We start from the raw sequence: 9,130 nt of genomic DNA, 5'->3' as shown, positions 1-9,130 counted from the left end.
CTTGACTCTTCTCAGCTGAGGTTTTGGGTCTTGTCATTCCAGAAACACGGAGCGCTATTTTAGGGGAGAATGGGAATGGCATGTTAGGGTGGCATGCTATAAGAAGCACGCCACTTAAAAACAGTAGCTGTTTGTCACGTTTTCCCCCTTCACAATATATAGAACAATTCATTTGTGTCATCAAGCCAAACGTTTCTTTGCCAGTGACGTGGAATAGGGATAAAGAGGTGCATGTACATAAGGTAAGTCGCACTTTGTATGATGCCAGAGGAGGAAGAATTTGATGCAAAGCTACCTTTCTGGGCAGGAGCTCTGGTTTTCGTGTCTCTTTGAGTTTTGCATTTGGAGCCCCCGATGTTTGTAGTTGGACACTCTAAATTCTGCAATCCAGAATGTAGTAAATAGCCTTCTTCCTGCCTGTTCGGTCCTAATTTATTCCAAGAGAACTTTCTCAGGTTCAAAGGATATGGAACGGAAAAAGCATGAGAATAGGGGATGCTGGTCATGGGTGAAAGAGGAGGGCTTGTAAAGTCCGCCCACCCCAGTCCTGTGCTCAGTTATAAAAAGTGACTCAACTGCATCAGCAACCCCAAGTCAGGAGCCATATTTTAGGAATGCCCATGAAAGAGACATTCACTGCAGTATTACATAAAATGCTAGGAGGAGGCTCTTGAATGATTAGGTGTAGCTGTGGGCACAAAATACCTTGTGTCAGCCCTGCATGTAACATTGTACATGCAGGGCTGTACATGCAGGGCTCCATTGTACGGCAAAGAGTTTTGGCTCCTTAAAGTTTAAAAATAATGTTCTCTGGGATGAAGCCCGTTTCAGCAGGTATGTGGTGCAGAAGATATTGAAGAGAAGGAGGGGGTCACCAGTTTTTGTACCTGAGCCATCTAGTTCTCACCTCTGCCCCCTACCCCACATGGGCTTTGGCTATATTGGCCAGTCATCTCCCATTACTCGAAAACCTTGGATGATCTAATGCAGGGGTAGTCAAACTGCGGCCCTCCAGATGTCCACGGACTACAATTCCCAAAAGCCCCTGCCAGCAAATGGGAATTGTAGTCCATGGACATCTGGAGGGCCGCAGTTTGACTACCCCTGATCTAATGCAAAGGTTGGGTCCCACCTCTTGTGTCTCTGTCAGTGTTTTGAAGATGTCAAGATTCTTTCCTCTCCATATCTGTAACTTCCCCCAAACTATCCTGTACCTGTTCGTTGATAATATTGAGGTTAAAAGCCTTAGACCCGTCAAGGTATAGCAGGTATGCAATACAAAATTAATAACGGGGGACCCACAGTCAAATTTTCTTCTGTATGTGAATATAAGATTAAGAAAAATAAGTCTCAACATAGCTTGCAAAAATGAGATTGCTAAAATATGTAGGATTTTAGGGAAATCTCAATCGGTATTTAAGAATCTGGGAGCAACAAGATACTATTTCTATCATGGAAGTCAATCATCTAAAAACTTACTAGGAAATTAAAAAATGAAAGGGCATTTTGGAAAACACTTCATCTCTGGTGGGTGCAGTAGACTTGCTGCATTAAGGGTGACTTTATTACCAAGGATCTTGTTTTTATTTAGTTACCTTTCTTGATGAAACCCTCGATTCATTAAATGTGGAAGAAATTGTTTAAGAAATGTACTTCCCTGGGAAACATCCCGGTGTTACCCATTCTAAACCATTGTTGGGGGGAATTATATAAAAAATTATATTAAAAAATTATATAAAAAAGCTAGAATGCCAGAAGTAACAGTTAAGGAAAATTCTGTATTAGAAACTTCATAATTTAAAGTTAAGAGATCTGGTTTGGTACCAGTTGGGGGGAAATCCGTGTATTATTTATTTATTTATAGGCTGCCTTTATTGCTGAGACACAAGGTGAATTACACCGCATAGTACAATGCAATCAAACGATATGAGACATCCAACAACAATACAATAGGAGTAAGATTTTAAAAATTAGAAATGGTGCAAAGAAATTATCAGACAGGACATAAACAATGCAAAAAGTGGAATGACAGATGAAAAAAGCAAAGTACAATAAATAAACCATGGAATTGACCAATATCCTGTTCAAAGCTCCCTCCCCCTTCCATTATATTATAGCCTTATTTCTTATTTCTGAAAGCCTCCATTTTACTGATATTTCCAGATTAGATTTGTTTGTTTGTTTTTAAAATATGCATAAGAAGCAAAACAGCATTTTTAACATGCCACCTGACACCATTAGGAACCATACCACATTTTACCAACTTGTCAACATGATATTCTTGTTGACAAGCTGGTAAAATGTGGTATGGATCCTAATTCCATAAAATGGATCAGTAATTGGTTAACAGATCGTACCCAAAGGGTACTTGTAAATGGTTCAGCATCCTCTTGGAGAAGAGTGACAAGTGGAGTGCCCCGGGGATCTGTCCTGGGGCCTGTGCTGTTCAACATATTTATAAATGATTTGGATGAGGGATTAGAGGGGATACTTATTAAATTTGCAGACGATACTAAACTGGGAGGGGTAGCAAACACAACTGAACACAGCAACAGAATACAGGATGATCTTGATAGTTTCGAGAAGTAGACTAATGAAATCCAATAGGGACAAATACACCAATATAGGATGGGGGAGACTTCTCTTGGCAGAAGAATGTGTGAAAAAGATCTAGGAGTCTTCATAGACCATACATTGAACATGAGTCAGCAATGTGACTCGGTGGCTAAAAAGGCAAATGGGATTTGGGGCTGTATCAAACGAAGTATCGTGTCCAGATCACGGGAGGTGATGGTACCACTTTGCTCTGTTCTGGTTCAGCCTCACTTGGAGTACTGTGTTCAGTTTTGGGCACCCCAGTTGAAGAGGAATGTAGACAAACTGGAGCGTGTCCAGAGGAGGGCAACAAAGATGGTGAGGGGTTTGGAGACCAAGACGTATGAGGAAAGGTTGGGGGAGCTTGGTCTGTTTAGCCTGGAGAAGAGATGACTGAGAGGGGATCTGATAGCCATCTTCAAGTATTTAAAAGGTGCCGTATAGAGGATGGACCAGAACCAATAGGATGAAATTAATTCAAAAGAAATTCCGTCTAAACATCCGGAAGAAGTTCCTGATCGTTAGAGCGGTTTCTCAGTGGAACAGGCTTCCTCGGGAGATGGTGGGTTCTCCATCTCTGGAAATTTTTAAACAGAGGTGGAGAGGCTGATTCTGTGAAGGTTCAAGGGGGTGGCAGGTTGCAGTGGATGAGCGATAGGGTTGTGAGTGTCCTGCATAGTGCAGAGGGTTGGACTGGATGACCCAGGAGGTCCCTTCCAACTCTATGATTCTATGATTGTTATGCTCCTGCTCTCTTTGGCCAGAACCCAGGAAGGCGCAGCATGTTTGTTCCTTTCTGTGCTCTTAGCATGACAGCTGCCAGCACATTACCTTATACCTACCAAAGATAAAAAAGCAAGAAAAGGAGGCCTAGAAGATCACTGCGGGGAGGTGTCAGCTCTCTGCCCTCGTGCTAATACCGTTTCTCAGGCACTCGACATACAACTTCCAAATTCTCCTGGAGGATACAGACTTGGGGCAATGCTTGGACAGTAACCAAGCACAGGTATTTTTGCCATTTGCTGACTCTCCAGGTAACTTATAAACAGCCGTACTTGTACACACCTGTTTCTTCACCTGTGCATTGTTGTTGTTAGGTGCGAAGTCATGTCCGACCCATCGCGACCCCATGGACAATGATCCTCCAGGCCTTCCTGTCCTCTACCATTCCCCGGAGTCCATTTAAGTTTGCACCTACTGCTTCAGTGACTCCATCCATCCACCTCATTCTCTGTCATCCCCTTCTTCTTTTGCCCTCGATCGCTCCCAGCATTAGGCTCTTCTCCAGAGAGTCCTTCCTTCTCATGAGGTGGCCAAAGTATTTGGTCAAATACTTTGGTCACCTGTGCATGTGCACACACAAATTTGCAATTCTAGGAATCTGAGCCTGGTGGCCAGGCGGCTTTGGTGAGCGATGTGGGCCAAGTCTCCTCAGATAGCTAGTTTCTCTCTCCTCCATACTGCCTCATAGACTGCAAGGAATAGGGAAGAGAAAGAGACATGCACAAAGTAGTAATAAGGCTCCTCCTTGATCCTCCCCTTTTGGCATTCAGGCCCCCTCCGTGAGCAGCGGAGAAGTAAAGGGAACAGATGACCCAGCGCTAATTGCCAAATTTTGTACTGGGTTTTTTTTATCCGCTTCAGATGTTTTCAAGGCCTTTGTGCAGCAAACGTGGCCAATCTTTGGATACAGTCCAACTAAACTTATGCACTTTTAAGTCACATTGATTTTGATAGGTCAAATTAAAGATGTATGTAAATCACTCCCATTCAAACCATGATGACACAGAAGTGCTTACTTCTGGGGATGTTGTACCTTTGCTTTGAAATATCCCATTTCACTCATTGGGTCTTCTGAATAAGCGTCATTGGATCAGCTACATGTTGATCTGTCAGTGAGAGCTAATTTTTATGGATGGTTTTTGACTTAGGATCACGCTCAGATTTTTTTTTTTTTATAAGCCATCTGAATCATGATGGTCCCCCTCCCCCAGACGGATAGCTTCCTTTGCAATTTCAAAAAAGGTTCCTATGTTGCAATCTTGTATTATGCAATTTTATTTACATGTACATCCAAGGGTTAAAGGGCAATTGGTCAAAAATCTAAGTATTGTATGTTGATAGTCGTAAATATTACCTTGTTCTATCAGAGATGACTTCTGTATGTCATATAGATGCAGATTTTTGCCTGTGGGTTCTTATGGGTGATGATTCCCCTACCTAGGCTTGGGACGAAGCATGGGGACCTACAGGGTGGTTGAGCTGCTGAATAAAATGACCCTGAAGAAGAAGAGTTTTTAGTTGGAAAATGCATCTCTGCAGTACAACACGCTTTGGAAGGGAGGAATCCGAGAAGCCGTGCTCCAAAGCGGAAAGAGGCCAAGCAGCCCCCTGGCCGAAGTCACGGTATCGTTGCTGCAGCTGGTGTTGTGAATCAGGCCGACAAAAAGCGCATCTTACTACCCGGCTATTTCACTACACCAGGGTTGCATCATACCACTTGCCTTCCCAGCGCATCCGGCTCCGGAGAGGCTGCAGATCTGGTGTCTCCGTGGCCTTTGTTTAATTGTGCTTTGTTTTGCTGTTGCCGTTGTTTCGTAAGCCTATTGGGATGTATGGTTCTGGAAATAAAACTGCGATTACTTTAGGCACGTGTGTGTCTACATTTCTTTTTAATGTGTACGTTATTCATCGTCCACCGGTCTCACTGAGACTCAAAGCGGATTACCCAGTGCAAGTCAATGCAGTCAATGGGAGGGGACATCTGATATTTCTGCCGTGAACGTGAAGAGGGTGGTCTCGTTCCCATCAAGAGTGCCAGACACAGGAAAAGATCTTTGGGCTTCTGATGCCCCCATTTGCTGGTGGCCTCTGCCCCGGTTTGCTGAAGGACCCTTGGACTCAGCAATGTATGCTGCGGAGAGCTGTTTAGCCTAAAAGTCTGCCTGCAACATCTTCTGACTCAAATCCCTATGCCTAGATTTGAGCTTGGCTGTGCCCTAATATTTCCCTGAAGAAGAGCTTTTGCAGAAAATGAGTGGTGGTTAATGGAGAGTGAGCTATCCCAAGGTGAGCCCAAATTGGTCAGCATTTTTTTTTTGCAAGCATCCTTCTAGACAGTCAAAAACATTCAGAATCATAGAATCCTAGAGTTGGAAGGGGCCATACAGGCCATCTAGTCCAACCCCCTGCTCAACACAGGATCAGCCCAAAGCACCGTAAAGCATCCAAGAAAAGTGTGTATCCAACCTTTGCTTGAAGACTGCCAGTGAGGGGGAGCTCACCACCTCCTTAGGCAGCCTATTCCACTGCTGAACTACTCTGACTGTGAAAATTTTTTCCTGATATCTAGCCTATATCGTTGTACTTGTAGTTTAAACCCATTACTGCGTGTCCTTTCCTCTGCAGCCAACAAGAACAGCAAGCATGTGGGATGTACTTAAAGTGAGCTGCTATACATGGGCATGAAATAGTAGGTGCCTGCTTCCCTTCTTGCTCATTTCCCCCTCCCCAATGGCAAACTTAACCTTTGATGGGGGAGGGAGGAGAAAAGGGGAGGAGAAAAGGGGATGGCTTTTTAGTTAAAGGATAGCTCCCAGCTGGACTCCTTTTACTCTTTCTAAAACCCTCCCTAGCATGATTCCATGTCAGCATTGATGGGAATTGTTCCTGTAGCCTTCCTGGATCAAAAAATAAAGAGAACTACAATTTTCTTCAGACCCTGTAATCCTGTAAAGTCTGAGCATGCACCACCTGCACCAACTAGCCAGTGGCCGACCAAAAAATGCAACCAGATAAGCAGATTAAACTATTCTCAAAATACATTATGAATCGTAAATAAACCATTGATGTGAAGTACGTGGGATGTTCAACTCAACTGGGCATCACAAGCAAGGTGATGAATTGTCAAAGGCATTCACAACCAGAGCCAACTGGCTGCTGTGGTTTTTCTGGGCTGTGAGGCCAGGGTCTGGTGATTTTAGTCCCTGTCATCAGACATGGCGTGATGGGAAAGTGACATTTTGGCATGGAGAGAATCCCATCTTGCTATGTCCTAACTCAAGATGCCAAGCCAAGTGAAACATCAGGGACTAAAATTCCCAGACCATGTTCACACAGCCTGAAAAACCCACAACAGCCAGATCACATCAACACTGGTTGAGAATGGCACTTTCCTGATAAATGCTTCAACAGTCCATCTCCTCTAGAGCTAGCTGGCTCACATAGTTGGATTTCTTTTACATGTAAACATTCCCAGCACTTCCCTGGCCATTTGAGTGTCCACAGAACCTTGAACAGGCCTTTAGACCATCACAGCATTTCCCATGATGGTGGTGGGGATATCTGTTCCACATAATATATTTCTGGTAAGGCCTTGGAGGAGGAGCGTGTCTCATGTCTTAAGTGCCACTCAACACCCACTAAGAGTGGCTTTCCCACCCCTGAGTGCCTCCTCCTCCAACCGGCTTGCCTGTCTGTCCAGCAGCCATCCAATCACCTTCTGTCCCCCACCACTGACCACCCCTCCTCTTTCCACTTCCCTTCAAGGTTCAGAGGCTGCAGATCCCTGCTGCATGAGAGCTGCCCCTGACGATGAGTTCCCTAACAGCTGTCTGCAGCCTTTCCAGGTCCTGGGGGGAGGGGGGAGGCCATCTGCAGAGTTCTTCCACTCCAGCCCCCCCCTAATATATCACCTATTGTATTCCTGTATGCAATGAGCTTGGTCCCTAGTATTTGAATAAATTGGGCTGTGCTAACATTTTCACATTCAGTTCTGAGCTTACCTGTTGTTGAGGAGGGAATGTGATAGCCACATATATCAGGGACTGTATGCAAAACTCGAGTTATTTTGTGAGCACCAAGAGCATGGTGGATATATGGGAAAGGTGAGATGGGAATGGTAAGTCTATGAAGGATGAAAAACTGAGAGTAGTGTAACACGAGATTTCAATTTAAAAAATTTAAAGGACTAAAATGTTGAAGCTCCTGAGAAGTAACCAAAATAGCTGAGAGAAGGAGTTTGACATATTGAGAGGTGCAGAGTCGTATTTACTGTCAGTTTTTTAAAAGTGATACCACTGAAGGGTGCCTTTATTCAGCAGCATGAGTTCGCCCTACAGCTGAACTCTACATGGCCAAAACTCTAGGCTACAAAGAACCCGTGTAGGCAGCAGGAACGTAAATCTTCAAAGCAGATGAGTGAACAAAATAGCTTTAATCATTCAGCTTCCTAAAAATCAGAAGTCAAAACAGAAGGGGAACTTGGGCACATTGGAACAGGAGGGCAGTGAGAGCTGTCCAGGCAGGCAGTAAGAGGGAAGAGCAGGTGGATGGGAGACTTGGAGGAGGAGTGTAAAACACAGAACAAAGCCCTAAAGAGCTAACAAGGTAGCACAGTTAAATCCTCGCAAATATAGCTGTTGGAGGCCTCCATGAATATCTAAGGACATGGTCTGTAATGGATCTAAGGGGGTTGGGTGGGGGGGAGGAACAAAGCTGCAGTTAAAACTTAATCCTATTCAGCAGACGCCCCAGAGGCACTGCAAAAAAAACAGACCTGTTTTCCCATTAACCCAACTAAAATGGGCTGTTGTACTGAATTTCAAATGGCTGTTCCTGACTTGTACCTGAATTTTATGACTGGGCTTCAACTCACTGTCTCTCAAGATTGCTATCTGTCACTGCTTTTAAACTGGCATGTGGTTTTCGGAGCACCAGGCCCCCAGTGAGACAGGAAAACAAGCCCTCGATGTTTTGGTGTGGTTTGTTTCTCCCAGTAGTGAAGTCTGTTCCGTACTGAGCTCACAACAGATTTCCTTGTTCTGGGTGCAGCAGTTATGTCTGCACCAGGGAGAAAGTCCAGGGTTATTTCATTTATTATTTCATTTATTTATATTTATTTTTTAACTTTTGTCCCACCCTTCCCCAGGGACTCATTGTGGGTTGCAACAACAGTCGTTAAGCAAAGTAACTTGTCCTGAGCCCACCTGTGGGTGGAAAAGGTGAGGTAAAAATCTGAAGTATAAATACATAAATTAAATGAATTAAAAAGGCCATAATTTCAACCTCAGTTTAAATCATGTCAAAATTGGCTGAAAATTGGCATGTACGGCAGAAAGACTCAGGGTGTGGGTGGAGGTAAAGCAGAAAGAAATGTATTTCCAAAGATCCTCTACGAATTTCTCCATTGTGGAGCTCAATGTCAAATGCACTTTAAATACCACTTCAAATACTTGATTGTTCACTGAATACTTCATCTCTGGAATTGCCATTCGGTTCTGTCAGACAGTATTTGAAAGGGGAGGCAGGTGATCATTCTTCAAAGGCCTCAACCATAAACATGGTGGAAGAACTTCATTTTGCATGCTTGGTGGAGCTTGGTCAGGGCCCTGATCCCATCTTCCCGGGGAGCTCATTCCACCAGGTGGGAGCCAAGGCTGAGAAAGCCCTGGCTCTAGTTGAGGCCAGATGAACTTCCTTGGAGCCAGGGATCCTCAGCTGGTTGGCATTGGCTGGCTGAAGTACCCTCTGGGGA

The sequence above is a fragment of the Paroedura picta genome, chromosome 14 (genome assembly GCF_049243985.1).
Source record: "Paroedura picta isolate Pp20150507F chromosome 14, Ppicta_v3.0, whole genome shotgun sequence".
Lineage (NCBI taxonomy): Eukaryota > Metazoa > Chordata > Lepidosauria > Squamata > Gekkonidae > Paroedura > Paroedura picta.
The sequence above is the reverse complement of the archived record's forward strand: the minus strand, read 5'-3'. Positions refer to the sequence as shown.